The sequence below is a fragment of the Mustela lutreola genome, chromosome 14, assembly GCF_030435805.1.
Source record: "Mustela lutreola isolate mMusLut2 chromosome 14, mMusLut2.pri, whole genome shotgun sequence".
Classification (NCBI taxonomy): Eukaryota; Metazoa; Chordata; class Mammalia; order Carnivora; family Mustelidae; genus Mustela; species Mustela lutreola.
The window spans coordinates 49,575,287-49,598,815 of record NC_081303.1 but is presented as its reverse complement, the minus strand read 5'-3'; the positions used below and the strand labels follow the sequence as shown (position 1 = coordinate 49,598,815).

At 46.8% G+C, this 23,529-nt stretch overlaps 1 long non-coding RNA gene across 1 annotated transcript; it reads right to left on the bottom strand.

Annotated features, from left to right (window-relative positions):
* Window positions 1-2,692: 2,692 nt before the first annotated feature.
* On the bottom strand, window positions 2,693-22,924 carry LOC131814750 (uncharacterized). Its single transcript, XR_009347433.1, has 3 exons — window positions 22,840-22,924; window positions 21,588-21,675; window positions 2,693-4,400 (listed from the first exon to the last, which is right to left on the bottom strand). It is a non-coding gene; the product is annotated as an uncharacterized LOC131814750 (long non-coding RNA).
* Window positions 22,925-23,529: the final 605 nt, after the last annotated feature.

Genomic DNA, 23,529 nt, shown 5'->3' with positions numbered 1-23,529 from the left:
TGCTCAGTGGGTGTCTGCCCACATGACTAGAAAGACAGGCACCTGCCCATTGCCAAGCATGCCTGGGGGTCTCCTGAGTACAGGCTTCAGAAGCCGGACCTTGGCAGTGACAGCATCCAGCCGGGCGGGAAGTGGGGCCGGAGCGGGAGCTTTGCCCGCAAGGACATTGCATCTCCTAGTGATTAATGGACAAAGGTCACTCACATCAGCATCATATCCTGAATCCAAACAGCCACAGAATGGGGAGTGGAGAGGGGGTGTAGGGCAAGGCTGGCTGATACAGGAAGAATTTTGGAAGGTCTGCTTTAGACCCTCTGCCGTGCAGTGAGGGTGTAGTCAAAAGGGGAGAAGGGGCCCTTTTCTGAGCGGGTAGCAGGGATGAACATGGGCTTAGTGTTTTTGGTGTACAGTTTGGCCTCACCTACCAAATGTTAAATGTGCCTGTGTGATATGCAGGCTACAGATAATATTTCCACAGACATATCATGGTAACAAGGCTACTCTGAGTCCAGAGCAGGATTTGGGGGAGTTGGGGAACACTCTTTTTTTCTTTTAAAGATTTATTTATTTATTTGACAGACAGAGGTCACAAGTAGGCAGAGAGGCAGGCAGAGAAAGGAAGGGAAGCAGGCTCCCTGCTGAGCAGAGAGCCTGATGCGGGGCTCGATCCTAGGACCCTGAGATCATGACCTGAGCCAAAGGTAGATGCTTTAACCCACTGAGCCACCCAGGCACCCCAAGGGACAAACACTTTTTATATCATGCCCCTCTGTGTTTGCGCTTCTTGCTGCCAGCTGGTGTCACCTTTCTAATTATGGAAATAGTGTTACCACCCTCTCCCTAGTTCAAATGTGTTATCAGGATAGGTAAACACATCATGACCCTGGGAGAGAATTCTGGCCTGGGGGCTCCTGAGTTCCACAGGTAGGAGTTTCTCAGAATCCTGAGGGCCCCGGGGACAAGATGCGACTGGCAAGGGGACTTGGGGAATCAGACAGAAAGGGCAGTGTCCAGCCTTTTCTGCTTGGGCTGCCTCCGGGCTCCCCCCTGAGCCCAGGCCCCCCAGCACCCAGTTTATTAAGGTAAAGAAATAGCAAGTGGGAAGAGAAAAAATATATATATAGCCACCCATAAAAAAAGATAAAGTAAATTAAAAGAAATAAAAAGATAATTAAAATGATATAAAAAGCAGTGCGCAGCTAACTGATGAAAGGGACTAAAATAAGCCCCAGCTCAGCCCACGGCTCTCTGGCAGCTGAACAGCCCTGAGGTTGTGGTGTCCTGGTCCCCTGGGACGGGGGCTGCGGTGTCCCAACTTCACCGAGTTGGGAGGGCAGCAGGAGTGGGCAGCCCCCCTATCTGTTGCTCTGTGCTACAGTGTGGGGGGCTGGGCCAGGCTGGCACTGTTCAGACAGAACCTATGGAAAGGCTTGGGACCCTTGGTGTTGGGGAGGGAACACTGGGATGTGGAAAAACAGGACTTGAAATGAGCTCCAACCTCTGAGTCCCCCAAAGCTCCATTCTTGCCTGCTTCCTGCTTCCCAGGCCTGCCTGCCTCTCTCTTCCTCAAAGAAGGGGGTACCCAAGTCTTCTTCCAGGGGATCCTGAGAGCCCCGAAGCACTCTTAAGCCTACTACTCCCAGGTCTCCGTTTCCCCTGGGAGTCTGCCCCTTCCTAGGGCAACTGACCAAATGTGCACCCCTTTAAAACAAAAGGGCGAGTCTAGGACTCAGCCTGGCTCTGAGTGGGGGGCTGTAACCAGCCACTCTCCCCGTTCAGTGAATCTCCCAAAGTTGGGGTTCTTCTATCTGGCCAAATCCTATGAGGAGACATCAACCTTCCCCCCAGCTGGGTCTAAGGTGATGTCAGCGTGGCTGTTAGAGGCTTCTCGGCTGGGGGTGGGTTGGGTGGGAGGGGTGTAGAAGGCCTGCTTGCTCTCTGCGTCCCCACGCAGCCACAGCCAGCACAGGGCCACGTCCTCACTCGTCTCTGGGAACAATGCCTTCTCCATCCCTTTAGAAGAGAGATCTGTGCAGCTGGTGGAAAGCTTAAACACCCCCCCCCCCCCACATCCTCAGCACGGAGCATTCTTGAGGCTGTAAAAGAATGAGGGGAACCTACCCGCAGGTGGGATCAGGGAAGGGCTCTGGGCAGGTTAAGGATGCCGAGGGTCTGGTCTCCCAGAACAAAGGAATATTTAACCAGTAATAAATCCCCACCACTTAGAAGAGCCTGCTGCTTTGAGACTCGGTGTTTTCCAAGGCTTTAAGAGCCCCAGGACCAATTCTTGGTTAAGGCTTGAGCTTAAATTTGGGGGCTCCCCACCCACCCAGAAATCTCCTCAGGGAAAGAAACTCTCCGGAGTACTGAGCAGTCAGGCTTGGAGGGAGGGATGGCCTGGGGGGGGGCGGGTGGAGGAACCGAAGACCCGCTTCCTCCTCCAAACTACCGGGTCTTTTGTCAGTCACTACAAAACTGCACAATAACAATAAAAACAGGAAGATAAGATGAGCTAAAAGAATGCAATATAAAATTATAAAGGACAAAAGAGAGATAAGGAATAATCAAGATAAGTAAAACAGAACTAGAGGACCCACGGATGAAAAGGATGAAAGAAATAAATGAGCTTTAAAATGATACAAAAAATATAATCAACAATTTTAAGATTAGGAGCTGAGGTTATAAAAACAAAAAAGGTTTACAGTGTTCAGATGGGATGGGGCAATCAGGGAGTAAATCTTCCAGAAGTACACAGGAGTCTCCTCTTTCTCACACAGCAGGGTTTGAGCCTGAATTCAGCCGACTTCAACATCCTTCTGGATAGCGTCTCATGGCTTACACACTGTTGGACCTTTGTTTCTGATTTTTGCTGATCCCCATATCATGGTATTGAACCCCTCGTTCTGCCAGGGTTTCCTGAAGCTAATTTTATTGGGAATGAGTACCCGATGGGTCTGCCACACCATGTTCTGAATTCTGAAACAACAAAAGCCCTGAAAACCAAAAATGCCATCTTTTATTTGGAGGCATAACCCAATCTGGCCAGAACTCATCAGGGTGGCAAAACCCACCCTAACATGAAGCTATTTCTAAGATGAGCCTTCATACATTTCCTTGTAGAAACATTCGTGCATCTGATCAGAGGGGACTTCTGCACACAGGCACATGGAGTTGTGTAACACAGTATTTGTGCCTCACATCTTTGTTTACCATCTTTCCAAAATTCTGAAACACATCTGGTCCTAAGGGTTCAGATAAGAGATTGTAGACCTGATGAAAAGCCTCCACTAGGCACAAGAATGGCTATGTATACATACATATATTATTCACACCGTGGAATAGTATACAGCAACGACAATGACATCTACACCACAGGCAGCACGATGTTGAGAGAAGGAAGCCAGACACAAGAGCATGCGTGTTGGAAGGCTCACTGACCACAGGATTCTTGTGTCTTCATCTCTTCAATTCTATTTGTAGGAAGTTCAAATACAAGGAAGCTGCTCAGGTAGGATTCTCTCATCAAATATAGGCCAGTCCCCGATTCCCCCTTCCCCCTCGGAGCCTCGGCTGGCCCCATGGAGAACGCACCGCTGAGTGGCCCAAGCTCATGGCCCCGTCTCCAGCACAGGCCCGTTGGCTGGGCCCCCTCCCTTTCTGCCTTCCTCTCCCCGCCTTTGTCTCCAGCCCCTCTTTGCTTTCCCTGGGGGGAGTGCCCGTGGGATGGTGGCAATTTTGTCTTTTCATGCTTTTGTCCCAACTCCATTTGGGGTCCCTCTCCACCCTCTTCCCTGGCCATTCACACCGGTGTTTCATCTTCCTTCGCTCCCTCTCCTCCTTGGCTGACGGGGCCGCTGATCCCCACGCGGTCTGCTCTCTTCCTGTCCCTGCGTCTCCACTGTCTGATCCTTGGGATCAGCGGGCTTTGGGCTTTTGTTTGGGCCGCAGGGCTTTCTCTCTGCCTCTGCCTCTCTGTCCCACCACCCTCCCTTCCTTCCCCCTCATCTCGATGTCCTTTGTGGGACCTGCACTTTTATCTCCCTTTGATTTGCGCTCTCCTCTTTGTAGAAGAAGAATGAAAGCCTCAGCTAATTGTAGCGGGAGGGCAGTGACGCCCCATTCCCCTTCCCGGCGTCTTCCCCACCAGGCCGAGCAGGAAGCGAAATGAGGGCAATTGAGACTCCCACCTGCTCCTGAGTCGGCTCCGGCTCTGGGTCTCTCTGCGGTGCAGAAGAAAAGTGGGCTCTTCTTCTCCATTGTTCTCAAGGGGAGACGACACAGTGCTGGAGCCCCTCACCACCGCCTCCAGCAAGTCTCCCTAGACCCACCACTCATCCACGGATGTCATCACTGCCCACTGGTGTAAGCCGGCCGTCCTGGAAGGTGCTGGGTGCAGAGTGCTGAACAAGACAGATGTGCGGTCTCTGAGTTCACAAGTCATAGCAATCAAGTGGGTCAGGGAGGGGTGTGATCGGAAAATGACTTTCACGTCTCTAACGGAGGACCTGAACTCAGTGATGACCTTAGTCAGGGGGGAGAGGGAAGATACACAGGTCCTAAACAGACAAAACATTTTGTCCAATGGAGGGACAACATGATTGGAAGTTCATTATATGAATTTATGGGGCAGAAACTGCTGTGGACCCCGTGCAGGAGTCCAGCAAGGAGCTGGGAATTTATCCTAAGGATGCAGGAAGTGTTTTGAACAGGGACCTGTCAGATGAGATTTTGTGTTTGGGGCGGGGTGGAGAGTAGAGTGAGATTGGAGGAAGGGTGAGGAGGTGTCTTCATTTCCTATTGCTGCCGTAACAAGTGACCACACATCTGGTGCCTAAAACAACACAGCTGCATCATCCTACAGTTCTGGAGACCGGAAGACCAAAGTCAGGCTTGCGGGCTGAAGCTAAGACGCTGGCAGGGCTGGTACCTTCTGGAGGCTGGAGTGCAAAATCCATTTCCTTGTCTTTTCCAGCTTCCAGAAGCCACCTGCATCCTTGGGGTCGTAGCCCCTTCCCCCTCCTTCAAAGGGCATCTTGCCAATGTCTGCTTCCATCGGCACATTCTGTCCATGTCTGACCTTCTTGCCTTCCTCTTATAAGGAACCTCGTCAGTCTATCAGGTCAACTTGGATAATCCGGGATAATCTTCCCATCTCAAGAGCCCTAATTGACTCACTTCTGCAAAGTCCCTTATGCCATGCAAGGCGACATATTCACAGGCTCTGGGGATTAGGATGTGGACATCTTTGCAGGCCATGGTTCACGGAAGCTCTTGTGGTACTTCGGGAAGGACACAATGAGAACTTGAAGTGAGTGAGAGCAGTGCAGGAGGAGCCAAGGGCTAACTTTAGGAAGGGGACTAAAAGTTGACTGACAGGCTGTGGGAGATGAGGGAGAAGGATGAGCCGGAATCCCCTCTACTCTCAGACTCCAGCAACTGACCAAATGGCAAGGTCACTTTCAAGATGGAGAACACAAGAGAAAGCAGGGTTCCATATGGAGGGTACAGTACAGGAAGAGAGAGGTCTGAGCTACCTCAGAGGCATCCAAGAAGAAACACCGCAAGGCCAGGCGGGCATCTATCTGGAGCCCAGGAGAAGGGTCTTCGAGAGCAAGAGAAGTTAGAAAAAGGGTCAGCAAATTATGGCCCGCAGACTGACAGCCAGCTGTACAAATAAAGTATTATTGGAACACAGTCAGGCCCATTCATTTACACATTGTCCCCAGTTGCTTTTTGCATGATAGCAACACAGCTGCAGACTTGCAATAGAGAACATTTACCACTAAACCATAGGGCCCTCCCGTGAAACGCATGGCAACCCCGGGTTGGAGAATCACCCGCCCGGAAGGTGGTGCATGTGAGCATCGAGTGGCCCAGATCAAACACGCGGAGGGAGAAGAACAGAGAGGCCCGGGAAACCCAGTATTCAAGAAACAGGAATAATACAAAGAGCCATAGACGCACATTGAGGGTGGGTGGTTAGAGGCAGAGAGAGACAACCAGAGCCGGCCTGTTCTTCTTGCAGCAGAAGACAAGCACTTTAAAATACGTCCACAGGTTCTTTGATACTGTAGGGGATCAGAATATGCCATCCCCAAATATGCCGTTTTGGCATAAGGAATATTTTGAGCGGAAGACAACTGAGAAACAGCAAACACCAGGGGAAAAAAAAAAAAAAAAAAAAAAAGCTCCTGCCCTCCCCCACTATTTGCCTAGAAGCAGGCTTAGGCTCCTAATCACCAGAGACTCTTATCAGCCCAGAGACAGCCCAGAGAGGAATCTACATAACAAACCCGCACTGAAATAACCCTTATCTTCCAGGCGCTGTCCCGGTATATGTTCCTTCCCGCAGTCTGCCGCTCTTGGAAGCCTAAAACCCTTTTCCTTTGGCTTCCCATTTCTCTATAAATTTACTGGTCTTTGTTAAGATGCTAGAAGCCTGAATTCATCACTGTTCACTGTTTCTCCCTCATGTATGAGCTCTACATGGGTTAATAAGCTGTTTTTCTCTTGTTAATCTGTCTTTTGTCAGTCTAATTTGCAGGGCCCCTGTAATGAACCTAAGAGGGTAGAGGGAAAGGGGTTTGTTTGTTTCCCCCTCCTCTACAATACTTCTTCCTTGAAAAGATGGAGTCTAGAGGCATCTAGGTGGCTCAGCCAGCTGGGTGTGGGACTCTTGATTTTGGCTCTGGTCATGATCTCAGGATAGTGAGAGGGAGCCCCCCCACGGAGCCCCGCACCGTGGAGCACCAAGGAGCCCCGCAAGAAGACCTGTGCTCAGCAGGGAGTCTGCTTGAGATTCTCTCCCTGCTCCTCTCCTTCTGTTAAGTGTGCTTTCTCTAAAATAAGTAAATCTTAAAAAAAAAAAAAAAAAGTAATAAAAATAAAAGATGGAGTCTGGTTCTCCCACTCTTCGTGGTGGGCTAGATATAATGATTCACTTATCGGAAATAAAATTGAGCAAAAATGGTAATGTGTAAATTTGGAGACTAGGTCATAAAAGGACTCCCCGTTCCTCCCCTGGAAGTTATGCCAGATCGCGGGGACACAAACAGCCTATGGAGATATCCACATGATGAGTGCCTGAGGCTTCCAGCTGAGAACCTGAGAGCGCTGTGGCCACCTGCCAAACACCGTATGAATGTGAATGAGCCACTCGGTAAATCCCCAGCACAATGCAACCCTTCAGATGACGGTGGCCTTGACCAACATTCTGACTACAGCTTCATGGGAGATTCTGAACTAAACCTACTCAGCTCAGATGCTCTGGAATATGTATATTTTTAAGATTGTATTTATTTATTTGACAAAGAGCAGCAGAGGAAGAGGGAGAAACAGACACTGTTGAGCAGGGAGCCCGATGCAGGACTCGATCCCAGGACTCTGGGATCATGACCTGAGCCGAAGGTCAGAAAGCTTGAGCTGATAACTACTTTTTGTTTTAGGTGACTAACGTTTTGGTATAATTTGTTACAGTACAGGTAACTAATACACAAGGAAAAATAAGTGTTTTAAGGAAAGCACTATCAATGTCCATTCAGCTTAGAAGTCAAGCAGAACTTAGCAGGCTGTGCCCCTAGTTACCTTCTGGGGTGTCCTGCCTGTGGGACTGTAGGAGTCCCTTGGCCAGGATGAGGTCAACTGGGTGAAACAGGCAAGCCTTTTGTTTTATCACTTATACAATGCTGGAGGGGAAGAAAAGAAAGAAGCATCTGGGAGCTGCCCTGGCATTAGTCCTCCCTTATAAGATAGTTTTGGCCCTTCCCAATGTGAATTTGGAAAAGTCTTATTTATTTTATTTTTTTTTTAAAGGTAACCCCCCCCCCCCAAAAAAAAAGGTACCAATCACAAGTCCTCCCTGGGCCGTTGGCCAGGAGGCTTATGGAGTAGAAGCAAATAAACGAATGTCCTCTGCTACCTCTCTGAATTCCTCTGGGTTAAGTCAAGACATCTGTTGATGGCCTTATTATTTTCAGTAAATGACCCAGAGTGACTTCTGTGCTTCATTCAGTTACCACGTGACTGTGCAACTCTTGAGGAAGAAAATGTCCCAGGAGTCTGACTTCAGTTTCCACATCTCACCTACAACTTGTCTCTCAGAAACATTACAGAACTGTGTGCCAGATTGACCAATCCTGTCTCGGCTGCATACTTTTGGACATAGATCAGCTAGTTTGGTGAGAGAATGAAGCCTAATTCTCCAGGCATCCACTGTGTACAGGAATTAACTTCTTTTCTGTGCACTATGTACCATTTGGGGGAAGCATGGAGAAAACAGTCACTCCAGTAATTTGCCTGTGTTCTGTGGTTTGGATCAGGAGCCCTGGTTGAGAATTACATACGAGTGTTGGATTTTAAGGTTGCTTCTGCTCGGCGAATTCTGGCTAGCTTAGCATGAAGTCGCTAGGCTTTTGAATTTGTTGCTCCGTCTTTAGACACATTTACTATGGCTCCTTACCTCCTTGCTTCTTACGTTTCATTTACTTTTATTATTTTAGCTTTTAAAAGTGATTGGGTCCTTTTAATCATTGGCACAGTTTAATTGTTCTTTAAGAAAGGAAAAAGATTTTATTTATTTATTTGAGAGACCGTGAAAGCGAGAGAGATCACAGGTGGAGAAGCAGACTTGCTGCTGAGCAGGGAGCTCAATGCGGGGCTTGATCCCGGGACCCTGAGACCACACCCCAACCAGAGGCAGGCATTTAAATGACTGAGCCACCTAGGCATCCCCAGTTTAATTGTTCTTAGTATGCTTTGTCTTTCTTGCTATTTTATACCTCTTTCCTTTATTCCATTTAAAGTGCTTGTTCTGGGGACACCTGGGTGGCTCAGTTGGTTGGATGACTGCCTTCCGCTCAGGTCATGATCCCGGAGTCCCTGGATCGAGTCCCGCATCGGGCTCCCAGCTCCATGGGGAGTCTGCTTCTCCCTCTGACCTTCTCCTCGCTCATTCTCTCTCTCACTGTCTCTCTCTCTCAAATAAATAAATAAAATCTTAAAAAAAAAAATAATAAAGTGCTTGTTCTGGGCGCCTGGGTGGCTCAGTGGGTTAAGCCGCTGCCTTCGGCTCGGGTCATGATCTCGGGGTCCTGGGATCGAGTCCTGCATCGGGCTCTCTGCTCAGCAGGGAGCCTGCTTCCTCCTCTCTCTCTCTGCCTGCCTCTCTGCCTACTTGTGATCTCTGTCAAATAAATAAATAAAATCTTTAAAAAAAAAATAAAGTGATTGTTCTTGGGATGCCTGGGTGGCTCAGTGGTCTCACTGAGTGGCTCAGTGTCTGCCTTCGGCTAGGGTAGTAATGCCGGGATCCTGGAATGGAGCCCTACATCGGGCTCCCTGTAGGGAGCCTGCTTCTCCCTCTCCCACTCCCTCTGCTGTGTTCCTCTCTCACTGTGTCTAGCTCTGTCAAATAAATAAATAAAATCTTAAAAAAAAAATAAAGTGCTCATTCTTGGGGTGCTTCGGGTCACAGTCCCACGAGCCCCACGTCAGGCTCCCTGCTCCCTGGGAAGTCTGTTCAACCTCTCCCACTCCCCCTGCTTGTGTTCACTCTCTTGCTGCCTCTCTCTCTCTCTGTCAAATAAATAAATAAATAAAGTGCTTGTTCTCAATCATATTTTTCATTTCTCTTTATCACTTTTAACTTTATAGTTGCCTTTTTTATCGTGTTTTTTTTTACAGTTTCAATTTTCCATTTATTTTGATTTTTTTTCTTTATCTTTTTATTAATTGCTTTTTATTTTATTTTATTTATTTTTTTTTTTAAAGATTTTATTTATTTATTTGACAGAGAGAAATCACAAGTAGTTGGAGAGGCAGGCAGAGAGAGAGAGAGGAGGAAGCAGGCTCCCTGCTGAGCAGAGAGCCCCATGCGGGACTCGATCCCAGGACCCTGAGATCATGACCTGAGCCGAAGGCAGCGGCTTAACCCACTGAGCCACCCAGGCGCCCTATTAATTGCTTTTTAAAAAATAACTTCTTTTCGGGCGCCTGGGTGGCTCAGTGGGTTAAGCCGCTGCTTTCGGCTCAGGTCATGATCTCAGAGTCCTGGGATCGAGTCCCGCATCAGGCTCTCAGCAGGGAGCCTGCTTCCCTCTCTCTCTCTCTGCCTGCCTCTCTATCTACTTGTGATTTCTCTCTGTCAAATAAATAAATAAAATCTTTAAAAAAAAAAAAAAAAAATAACTTCTTTTCTGTTAGTTTACTGACTGGGAGTCATAAGCACAGTGCTAGGGTGAGCCGCGCTCTGCGAGACCCACACCAGAAGCGAACTAAGGAAGCGGGAGGGTTCTTCCCTCTCCTTTACTTCCCCAGCTCCCTTTAAGGATACCACATCCCCGGGGCACCTGGGTGGCTCAGTGGGTTAAGCCGCTGCCTTTGGCTCAGGTCATGATCTCAGGGTCCTGGGATCGAGTCCCGCATCGGGCTCTCTGCTCAGCAGGGAGCCTGCTTCCTCCTCTCTCTCTCTGCCTGCCTCTCTGCCTACTTGTGATCTCTCTCTGTCAAATAAATAAATAAAATCTAAAAAAAAAAAAAAAGAAAAAAAAAAGGATACCACATCCCTTCCTGGCTCCAACAACTTTAACCTGATTAATACAGAAGACCCACCATCCAGAAGTTCCCCACAAGATCAAGTTGTGATGGCTCCTGAGAGTCCCATCCCCAGAATATGTAACCCTGTAATCAGTCCCCTGTGCGTGAGTGCGGTGGGATTGTGCGTTGGATGGATTTCACTCCCCAGATGAGCTTATTATTTATCTGACAATGTGAAGGAATTCTGCAGATGTATTTAAGGTTCCAGAATTAGAGGACGCCTGGGTGGCTCAGTCGGTTAAGTGTATGCCTTCGGCTCAGGTCATGACCCCAGGGTCCTGGCATCTAGCCCCGTTGGGATCTCAGCTCAGCGGAGAACCTGCTTCTCCCTCTTGCTCTCCCTGCTGCTCCGCCTGCTTGTGCTCTTTCTCTCTCTGTCAAATAAATAAATAAAATCTAAAGAAAAAAAAAAGATTCCAGATCAGTTAACTCTGAGTTTTTCGGTTTTTGGTTTTGTTTTTAATTTTTTTTTTTTTTAAGATTTTATTTATTGGGGCACCTGGGTGGCTCAGTGGGTTAAAACCTCTGCCTTGGGCTCCGGTCATGGTCCCGGGGTCCTGGGATCGAGCCCCATATCAGTCTCCCTGCTCAGCGGTGAGCCCGCTTCTCCCTCTCCCTCTGCCTACTTGTCATCTCTGCCAAATAAATAAATAAAATCTTTTTTTTTTTTTCTTAAAGATTTTATTTATTTATTTTACAGAGAGAGAAGAGACAGAGAGGGAACACAAGCCAGGGCAGGGGGGAGAGGGAGAAGCAGGCTTCCTGCTGAGCAGGGAGCCTGATTCAGGGCCTGATCTCAGGACCTGGGGGTCACGACCTGAGCCTAAGGCAGAAGCTTAATGGCTGAGCCACCCACGTGCCTCTGTTTTTGTTTGTTTGTTTGTTTTGTTTTGTTTGTAAGATTTTATGTATTTATTTGACAGAAAGAGAGTACAGGTGCACAAACAGGGGAAGCGGCAGACAGAGGGAGAGGGAGAAGCAGGCTCCCTGCTGCGCAGAGAGCCCAAAGCGGGGCTCCAACCCAGGACCCTGGGATCATGCCCTGAGCCAGAGGCAGGTGCTGGACCGACTGAGCCACCCAGGTGCCCCAGCTGACCTTGAGTTAATTGGAGTGGAATTTATTCACGATGGGCCTGACCCAATTACGTGAGCCCTTAAAAATGACAGGGCCTGCCCTGAAGTCAGAGATGGGGCGTAGGACAGGGATTCTGCTGCTGGCCTTCAAGAGGTAGGCTGCCGTGTTTGTTTGCTTATTTGCTGATCGTGGCTGAACTTTCTTTTTGTCTTGTTTCCCTTTTTGAATGATACCTGACATTTGTTAAACTTTTACAGTGAGCAACGATTCGTCTAAATATTTTTTTATTGATATATATGAGCATAGTTGGCACACAACGTGACATCAATTTCAGGTGTACAACATGTTGTTTCCACAGCTCTATACTTCATGCCGTGCCCACCGCAAGTGCAGCTGCCATCTGTCGCCATACACCGCTGGGACGATACCATGCACTAGATTGCCTGTGCTGTGCCTTTCATCCCCGTGGACTTACTCATTCCAGAACCGGAAGCCTGTACCTCCCACTCCTCTTTCCCCAACTTACCCATCCCCCCACTGTCTGTCCTTTGGCAACCACACAGTTTGCTTTCTGTGTTCATGGGTTGGGCCACTCTATTTAAATGGCCTGTGAAGGCTCCATGGCCAAGGCCTGAGACTAGATGCTGACCAGAGTCCCCAGCGAACGGCTAACAATGACACGAGGACTCCAGTCAGGCAAGTACAAGGTAATGAACTTGGCCAAGAACGTGAGGGAGCTTGGAAACAGACCTTCCCGTATGTGAACTCCAGGTGAAAACAAACCAGCTGACACATTGATTTCTGCCTTGTGACACGATGAGCAGAGGACCCGTCTAGAACGTGCCAGACTCCTGGGCCACTGAAATAGTAACACCTGTGTGTTATGTTAAGCCACTAAACGTACAGTAATTTGTTCCACATCAATAAAACCTAATGTGTCATGCGATGTCATATTGATAGCTTTTTTGAACTGCTGGAACGGACCAGTTTGTTCCCATCATACTGTCAAGCTTCTTTTTGAGGAGCTACAGCCTACAATCTCCGTCCTCCTCTAAACCCTTTGGACGTTGAGCAAACCCTTTACACATACCACCACATATCAGGAAGGGAAAGTAGGTAAGAAGTTCCATTTGGGAAGGATCTTTAACACAAAAATGGCTAAAGGTAACCAAAAAAAGCAAGACTCTTTGGAAGGAAGTAAAGTAGAAGAACTCAAACTTAGTATCACAACTATATTTTCTAAAAATAGGCCAAACAATATTGCCCATCCCATGTGACCTTGTCCAGGGACTCTGACACTTCTCCCATGGAGAAGTGATTTTTGTGCCCTCTTCCTTTGACACTGAGCAGACTCAGGACAGAAATAAGTCTGGGACCTCCCTGCTAAGTCACCAGGACATACATCTTGGAGATTTTCAGCCACCATGGAAGCAGTCTGATTACCCTGAGCCACCAAGCTAGGAGCTACCTGAAATCAGCCCAAACAGGAGACCACAGGGAAAGGTTCTGTGACTACATGAGGACAGAAAGATGTCTCACCAGTCCCCAAACTTTCCAGATTCCCTATTGTTCCAGCTCTAGCCAGTTGACTGCGACCATAAAAGAGATCCCAAGCCACAGCTGCCCAGCCAACCCCTTGGAAATTCCTGACCCACAGAAACAGTGAGAGAGAGTGAAACTATTGCTGATGTGTTAAGTCATTAAATTTTAGGGTGATTCGTTACACAGCAACAGATAACCAGAACATTTGAGCTTGAAATCCTTCCTTAGGTCAACCTGCCCCTTGAATAGTTCCCAGTCTTGACTGGCCTCCTTTCTACTCTTACCTACTTTGCCCCCATAATTCTCCTGAGCAGGATTTTTTTTTTTTTTTTTAAGATTTTATTTATTTATTTGACAGACAGAGATCACAAGTGGGCAGAGAGGCAGGCAGAGAGAGAGGGGGAAGCAGGCTCCCTGCTGAGCAGAGAGCCCGATATGGGTCTCGATCCCGGGACCCTGGTATCATGACCCAAGTGGAAGGCAGAGGCATCAACCCACTGAACCACCCAGGCTCCCCTCTCCTGAGCAGGATTATGAAAAGGTCTTCTTGGAGTATAAACTGCCTCCATCCCCTTCCTTTGTTTTGAGATTGAGGAGTGTTTGCCTAAAATTGGGATTATCCTCAACAGCTCTTCTAGTCCTGAGTCATCTGTGTTTTGCTGGGTTAACCGAGAGATAAGAATGCCACAGATGAAAGTTATGTGAGCTATGGGGGACAGAAGGCATGAAACATGACACTGACCTCAAGGAATTTACAATCTATTTGGTGTTTTTTTCAAAGTCAAACAATGATGAACGCTCTATTGAGAAAACTGAAAACCGAAGAGGCTCCTGTCGCTTTAGGTACAAAGATCACTTCATTTGTTACCCAAATCAAAACAGTTTTGGAAGTGAAAGGGAGCTCTAGTACTAATCACCTTGGGAAACCAGGCATAAACTGCCAGGATCCTGGGCAAACCAGCACATGTGGTCCTCAGAGCCACAAGAACAGAAATCGGGACAGTCAGAACAGCTCTTACTGATTGTCAAATCTCAACTTTGTTTAAACCCAACCTCTTCTCCCAGTCTGCACCTGTTCCCACGCAGCTGACCATGGCTGGGAACAATGCACAGCTACGCTGACTGGTTGACTTTAAATCCATGGCCATGTATCACACATGACTCTTACTGCTGCACAGCGAACATGCCAAATTTCCCGCTCTCCTGGACAATGCTTTCACATCTCTTCCTCCCTCCCTCCCAGACTCCAACCGTCTTCCTTGCTCCTCACTCTGAGCGCTGAAGGTCTCACCCCTGCTCTCACCCACCTCCCTGCTCCTGGGCCCATGACACTCCGCCACTGCCCCAGCTGTGTGGTGACCCCGTGCTCCTTGATGAAGACAAGCCCTCCACTCACACGATAGCTCCTATCGACTCTCACCTACTCAGGATTCTGCCCGCGCTGTTCCCCCCACTGTCTCTCCTGTTTCATTCATGTCTCCATTCTAGTCACTTCCATAGCACACCAACATGATGCTGTTATCTCCCGTCTTTAAAAAACCTTTTCTTGGGCGCCTGGGTGGCTCAGTGGGTTAAGCCGCTGCCTTCGGCTCAGGTCATGATCTCAGGGTCCTGGGATCGAGTCCCGCATCGGGCTCTCTGCTCAGCAGGGAGCCTTCTTCCCTCTCTCTCTCTCTGCCAGCCTCTCCGACTACTTGTGATTTCTGTCAAATAAATAAATAAATCTTAAAAAAAAAACAAACAAAAAAAAAACCCTTTTCTTGGGGGGACGCCTGGATGGCTCAGCTGGTTAAGAGTCCATCTTCAGGGCACCTGGGTGGCTCAGTGGGTTAAACCCTCTGCCTTCAGCTCAGGTCATGATCTCAGGGTCCTGGGATCGAGTCCCGCATTGGGCTCTCTGCTCAGCAGGGAGCCTGCTTCCTCCTCTCTCTCTCTCTGCCTGCCTCTCTGCCTACTTGTGATCTTTCTCTGTCAAATAAATAAATAAAATCTTAAAAAAAAAAAAAAAAAAGAGTCCATCTTCAGCTCAGGTCATGATCCCGGGGTCCTGGGATCGAGTCCACATGGGGCTCTCTGCTCAGTCGAAAGCCTGCTTTTCCCTCTGCCTGCCGCTCCCCCTGCTTGGGCTCTCTCTCTCTCTCTCTGGCAAATAAATAAATAAAAATCTTTAATAATAATTAAAAAAAATCATTCTTGGGGTGCCTGGGTGGTGTAGTCGGTTAAGTGTCTGATTCTTATTTTCTGTTCAGGTCCTGATCACAGGGTTGTGAGATAAAGCCCCACATCAGGCTCTCCTGTCAGCAGGGAGTCTGCTTGAAGATTCTCTCTCTCTGTCCCTCCCCCTGCTCTCTCTCAAATAAATGTCTTTTTTTTTTTTTTTGTAAAGATTTTCTTTATTTACTTATCATAGAGAGAGAACAAGTAGGGGCAGCGGCAGAGGGAGAAGCAGACTCCCCACTGAGCAGGGAGCCTGATGCAGGACTCGATCCCAGGACTCTGGGATCATGACCTGAGCCAAAGGCAGATGCTCAATTGGTTGAGCCACCCAGGCGCCCCATAACTAAGTCTTTAAAAGCGCATCTGTTGATTCCATTTCCCCCTTCAGTTAAGACCCCAACTTATTTCCTCCCTTCACACAAAATTATTCTAAAGACTACTCAGTCACCAATTTATCTCCTTTCGTACTATCTTCAACGCACTCCAGTGAGGGTTTTGCCTCCACCACTCCACCAAACTGCTCTGGTCATGAGAGCAAATGAACTCCACGTGCCACACCCCAGGGACATTTCTCATTCTCCCAGTGCATTTGACAAAGAGCATCTTCCAAGTCTTCCTTGAAGGACACCTTCACTTGGCTTCATATACGCCTCCCTAGCTTGACTCCTACTTCTCTGGCCCCTCTTTCACAGTCCTCTTTGCTACCTTCTACCCTAAATGCTGGAGTACTCTGGGGTACTCAGCTTTCTATCTGTATTCACTCCTTAAGGGATTTCATTCAACCTCAGGACTTTCCATGCCATCTGTCTCTGATGATTCCTCCGCCTGCATCTCTAACCTAAACCTCTTGCCAGGATTCTAGTCTTGATTATCCAGTTATCTATCCAACATCTCTCTCCTGGATGTCTAACAGGCATTTCAAATTTAACATGTCCGAAATTGAATTCCTGTGTTTACCCTAGCACAGCTCCTTTTTAAGTCTTACCAGACATAGACAAATGGTAACTCCATTATTCCACTTACATGAAAAAAAAAAAAAGTGTTATCTTTGGCTTCTTTTCCTCTTACATCCCACAGCCAATCCATTAGCAAATCCTGAGCATTCTACCTTCGAGATGTTTCCAGAATTAGACCACCATCACCTCTCACCTCCTAAACATCACTTCTTACCGCCCTCTCTCACTTCCTAACTTATTTTCTTGCTCCTGTTCTTGCTTCCCTTTGGTCTGTACTCAAAATGGCAACAGGATATAGTCTGTTCAATCCTAAGTCAGATCATTATCACTTCTCTACTCAAAACTCCTATGTCACTCAGGGTAAAGATGAAAGCACCCCCCTTTCCTATCTGTCACCTCTTTGACATCTTCTCTCCCTCTCCCTCTCACTCACTCTGCTTCCTTCCAACACATCAACCATGAGTGCTCACACTGCTTCACCTACATAGAATGATCTTCTCCCAGATATCTTAGTGGCTGCCTCCCTCACTTCCTTCAAGCCTTATCCAAAGGTTATCTTTTTCTTTCTTTCTTTCTCTTTCTTTCTCCCTTTCTTTCAAGATTTCACTTATTTATTTGACAGAGAGAGAGCAGCAGAGGAAGAGCGGAGAAGAGAGCCCAACATGGGACCTGATCCTAGGGTAGATGCTTAACTGACTGAGCCACCCTGGCACCTCAAAGCTCACGTTCTTTTTTTTTTTTTAAGATTTTATTTATTTGGCAGAGAGAGAGAGAGAGATCACAAGTAGGCAGAGAGGCAGGTAGAGAGAGAGGGAGAAACAGGCCCCCCACTAAACAGGGAACCTGATGTGGAGCTTGATCCCAGTACCCTGGGATCATGACCTGAGCCGAAGGCAGAGGCTTTAACCCACTGAGCCACTCAGGCGCCCCAGAGGTCAAGTTCTTAATGAGGACAGCCTCCAAAACAGCCTCTAGTGATCATATCTTCATACTCTTACTCCTGTGCTCCTGGTGTCCCCTTCCACATTGCTCTTGGGTTGGTTTGTGTGGTAGCAGAAGTTCTGAGGTTGGGTTATAAAAGCCTGCAACTTCCACCTGGGCATGCAATCTCTCTCTCTCTTGAATTGTTGTCGCTAGGTGAAGCAAGCTGCCACGTCACAAGCAGTCAGACGGAGCGAGGCATGGAACTGAGGCTTCTTGCCAAGAGCCATGTGAGTGGAGCATGGAAGCTGATAGCCTGTCCCTTGACTGTGATTTCATGAAAGATTCTGAGCCAGAACCACTCCAGTTAAGCTACTCTTGACTTTCCTACCCTCCGAAACTGTATGAGATAGTAAATGTTTATTGTCTTGGGCTGTTAAGGTTGGAGATAGTTTGTTATGCAGCAGTAAATAATACTGATACTATAGCCAAACCTAGCCCCTAAGACTCTATATCCACTTTTTAATTTTTAAATAAATATTATATATTAATAATAACCAATAATATATAAATAAGACATTCTATCAACTGTTTTATTTTTTTCGTCTTAGCATTGATTGCTATCTAACATACTACATATTTTATTTATTTACCTTGTGTTTGTCTCTCTCCTCAACTAGGATGTGAACTCCCGGCGGGCAGGTAATTTTTGTCCCTTTCCTTCACTGCCATAAGTACAACACCTGGAACAGAGTCTGGCATATAGTAGGCACTCAACAAATATTTGTCAGCTGCATACCTAAAAGACTGAATGAATCTGACATCAGCTTTCTGTCTGAAATTCTCCTGCATAATGCAGTTATGAGCGCCTGGGTGGCTCAGTCGGTTAAGGGTCTGCCTTCAGCTCAGGTCATGATCCAGGGGTAATGGGATCCAGCTGTATTGGGCTTCCTGCTCAGTGGGGGGTTTGCTTCTCTCTTTGCCCCTCCCCCATATGTGCTAGTGCTTGCTCGCTCTTTCTCTGTCTCGCAAAAATAAATAAATAATATCTTTTTAAAAAATAAAATCAGGGGCGCCTGGGTGGCTCAGTGGGTTAAGCCTCTGCCTTCAGCTCAGGTCATGATCTCAGCATCCTGAGATCGAGCCTGGCATCGGGCTCTCTGCTCAGCAGGGAGCCTGCTTCCCCCACTCTCTCTGCCTGCCTCTCTGTCTACTTGTGATCTCTCTGTCAAATAAATAAATAAAATCTTAAAAAATAAATAGATAAAATAAAATCAATGCAGTTATAATCCTAATGATTTGTTCACATTTTCTCAATTATTATTTTTATTACCAAAACCCGTACAGTCAGTTCTGCTATAACACAACATATGCTACTAAAAATAACCACACTATGCCAAAGCCGTGCAATGAAAACCAGGGGCTTATGGGAAAAACAGGGTTAGCGGTCACAATACTCAAACACTTTGTTAGTAACAACAAAAGACAAGAGCCTAATAAAATCGTAGCACAGTTTATACATGTTAAATCGTTGAGAAATATGTAAACACTACAATAAATATAGCACTGTAGCCTGAAACAGACTTGAATTTTGCGCATGGAAGTGGGTGTCGGAAGGGGCAAAACTTCTGGGTTACTGTGAAGTGGTGGAAGCAGGGGGTTATCTGAGACTGGAAAGAAAATTCTAACACTAGGTATAGACGGGTATGGTCGATGACTCTGCGAACTGTGCTCACTTCAGCAGCACATAGACTATACTGTAACACTGTGAACTCAGGTATGGGTATACACTTGAGGGTTGTGCTTGGGTACATTGTGTGTGTTCCTACCCTGCATGGTTCAGCTGGGTGCATTTTTCTCCACCTGATGTTTTCCAGGGCAAAATCAAGCATAAGCAAAATGCAAAAATCACATTATGTTCAAATTGCTCCCTAATGTCTGAATCAGATTGGAAGAGATTCATGTTTTCAAAACAAGCCTCATAGAGAACCAACCGTATCTTTGTTGATATCATTTTCTAAGGTCATTCTTTCTCCTCCCGCCCCCCCAACGAATTCCACCTTTACTTCAAGCCTTATTTTCTTTCCCTTGACTCTTTTATTACCTGTGTTGACTTTATCTTCTTTGAACATTCTTACCCTTCCTTCTCAATTCTATCTTACTGTCATCTTGGAACCTCCTATCAGTTCACTCTACATATGATTATGTGTCTCTCTCCAGCTAGGGGTAAACTACTTGAGGGCAGGGGTAGCCTCCAGATCTTTGCATCTTTTTGCTCATCTTCCAGTACTAACCCTAGAATTGTGTATTGCATATAATGGATATTGGAAAAACTCTTTGTTGATTTAATCCCCAGGCAGGGCTATGTGAGGCCTTTTTCGTCTCATAGCCTGATGCCTAATGAAAGCAGTAAGGTCACTTATGGAGAAAACTCAGACCAAGAATGAGTAAGAGAAACCAAAGTCTGAGAGCAAAGATGAATGTTCTAAGTATGTAATGAGTCCCAAGAAAGGGGCAGTGTTCAATGACCACAGCTTGGCTGGTTTGATCAGAAACTTAATCCTAGGGTTGCCTGAGTTTTGAACAGACTTTTTTTTTTTTTTTTGACAGGCAGAGATCACAAGTAGGCAGAGAGGGAAGCAGAGAGAGGAGGAAGCAGGCTTCCCACTGAGCCGAGGGCCCAACTGGGGGGCTGGATCCCAGGATCCAGAGATCATGACCTGAGCTGAAGGCAGAGGCTTAACCCACTGAGTCACCCAGGTGCCCCTTGAACAGACTTTTGAAGAAACAAAGGATAATTTTGACTGGGCACTTAAAACATCTTACCTAGAAGGCAAGTTGCTCTTGATATTGGACACCAAGTGCACAAGCACAGCCTAAATTAATGCCTCCTGAAAAGTGAGGGATGGGTTGAGATTACATTTCTCAGCAGGCAGAGCCAGGGGATGGGTGATGAGCGTGATCTAGGTACTGAACGTTAGGCATTGGGGAAAGGAGTGGGGTGACTTTGGTGCCTCACTGAAGGGGCATAGACTTAAGAAGCAAAAATGGGTTGGGCCACATGATTGCTCATTCCAGAGGCTTCATTCAGAGGGCAGTCTCTGTGAACTAACTTTCTTTCTTTCTTTTAAGTTTATTTAAGTAATCTCTACACTCAGTGTGGGGTTCAAACGTGTGCTCTTTTGACTGAGCCATCCAGGTGCCTCTCTGTAAACTTTTTGTGTGCCAACTGGAAATGACTCCTTAAAAGAAAGACTATGATCCCCCTGCTTGCAAGTATGCCTCAGGTTGGGGGAGAAAGTGGGGCCAGGGAGTGGTACAGTTAGTACATAATGCTACATCTCATTCTAGGGGTCTAATTAGGGTCTATGGCAAGACAGACAATCAAAACCCTGCATTATTAACTCTAAAATGAGAGCTCAACTTTACAGGTATTTTACATGTGTATTACATATTCATCAGCAAAAGCTGAAAGCCCTTCTTCAATTTCCACAACCCAGAAGGCTCTTTTTCAGGGGGTCACCCCCACCTCCCACCTTGCTGACCCACCCAGAGACTCTTGCATTTCCCTAACATAGGGGAGGGAAAGCTGTTTCTCCTTCATTCATATTAGGTTCCCTGGCTGGTCTCTGTAAATTAGACTGACAAAAGACAGATTAACAAGAGAAGAACAGAAGTTTAGTAACACTAACATGACCATCTGCATAGGAAAAGGACTCTGGAGTCTCTAAGACAGCAATTGGTAGGAAGGTAAATATATGAGAGAACTAATGGCTGATAGGGGTTAATCATTAAAGTTTGTTAAGTAGATTTCTCTGGTGCCAGCTCTGGGCTGGTAAGGGTCTAGAGTTGTCTCCAGGGATTGGCCTCTGTTCTTCCTGGTAGAGCAGGAATGGGGGACACCTTTACAGATTTATGTCCTACTTTTAGGTAAATAAGGGGATTATGAGAGCTTTTCTTGTGTCTGCTGCTTCTCAGTTGCCTTCAGCTCAATATAGTAGCACATTTTTGGGTTGCATATTCTGCTACCCTTTGTTCGCATTCTGTGAGTAGGCTCCCCAACTCCCCATCACAGGTCATGTCTGCAATAACGTAATATCTACTTTGTCAAACTTCCTTGGGAGCTCTGAGCCATGGCCCAGCACTAGCTGCCTGGGTCTTATATTCTTGGACTCTAGAAAATGGTCCCATCCTTGATGCTCACACCCTCTTATGAATGATATATATTGTATTGGCCAGGGGACCTTCCCACAGAGCAGAGGTAGCTGGTGGATGATGATTACCTTATGTCAGGAGACACACAAGAAGATGCCGAAGTGGTGGGAGATCATTTAAGGCTCTTGGTATCCCAGTCTTGTCCAACGGCTGTACCTTGTGGTTTAGGAGAGCAAGAACAAAGCTGCCACTGTGGCGGCTGCTGCTTGCTGAGTGTTGAAAAAGCACAATAATACCTCCATCCCTGTCCTCTGCTGCTGAGAACTCAGAACTAATTACAAATATGCTCAATGGTATTCTATCCCAAACCATAATATTTTTTCTCTCCTCTGCCTTCCCCTAATCTGGGGAGTGGAGGTGAAGGATAATCTGAGATAAATGGGCTGGGGAGGAGTCAGGAGGAAACTTGTAAAAAGCTGATTTTCCAGTTTGGCTGGTCAGTAGGTTGCCAGCCCCAGATACTCTCCCCTCCCCCCAGACATTGCCCACAGATCAGAAATTACACTGCGATTTATTTCACTGGAGAGAATGGACTGGTTTGATAAGGAATGACAGTCAAATAAACCCTGCAATGGTTTATACATTTGTATAGATTGGTTGAGCTTGGGAGTCATGATGATCTTAATAGAAGCTGATGAAATTGAACATATTAGGATTAAAACAACCACGTGAGTAAAGCTTTTTATAAGTAAACACCAACAAAGGTACTTTGTTTTGTTTTGTCTTGTTTTAACCTCTGGGAAAAAGAAATTTCATTGTAATTGTAAAATTTTGACTCTGTTCGTTGATAACATCCCGCACCTGCCGTGCCCTGCCCCCCAACTGGGAAGATAGCACCATTGTCAGAATAATAGCAGGAAAATCTTTCAGTCCAAGAGAAGAGTTTTGAATTGGTATAACCGTAAGAGCCTTGAGTGCCCATCCCTGCCTGGGAATGGCTTGGAGTTGTAGGGTAGGCAGCAGCCTCCTGACCACCCTTCCTCCCCTTCCCCACTACTTTGCACCAAGGGCATCAGAAGAGAGGAAGAGATGTTACCACTTTGGAAGAATAATGAGATTCTGTGTCTGGTGCTCTGAGGCCCTTCCAGAACCTTTTAGTCCACCCAGTGTAGGCCTAGAGCCCTCTCCTTCTCTCCTATCATTAGGCAGGTAAAAAATCTGCCAGCCTTTGCTGAGCTTCCAGTTCTAAACCCACTTCCACATGTTTGGGTATTTGTTAGCAGCACTCCCACTTCTTAGTACCAAAATCTGTATTAGTCAGGGTTCTCTAGAGAAACAGCACCACAAATACAAGGAGATTTATCATAAGAATTGGCTCACATGGTTATAGGTCCCAAGATCCACAGTCAGCAAGCTGGAGACCCAGGAGAGCTGATGATATAGTACCAATCCAAGTCTGAAGGCCTGAGAACAGGGAGAGCCAATGTTGTGAATTTCACTCCAAAAGCTAGCAAGCTTAAGACCCAAGAAGAGCTGATGTTTCAGTTTGACTCCAAAGACAGAAGACTGATGTCTCCGCTCATCAATCAGGCAGACAAAACTTCCTCTAGGCCAGCCTTTTTTGTTCTAGTTGATTAGATAAGGCTCACCCACATTAGGGGCAGCTAGCTGCTTTACTCAGTCTACCAATTCAAATGTTAATCTCATTTAGAAATACTTTCACAGACATATCCAGAATAATGTTTGACCAACTGTCTGGGTATCCTTGTCCCAGTCAACTTGACCCATAAAATTACCCATCACAGCGAACACCCAGGGACGTTATAATGGGTGATTTAAAGCTTTCTCTCAACATGCCTTAAATGACAATACGCTAAGTGCAAGGTCCCACTCATAAGTCTTTGGAAAGTCATTGTAATTGTGTTCAATTTGATTTGATTCCAACGATGGTATAGGCTATTGCCACAGGTGGTGAGTTCATCTCTACACAGATCTTCTTGCTGATGCCTTCTGAATGGTTGGGTCTATGATTGGCAATACTGTCATGAAATGGGCAGGAGCATGGGGAGG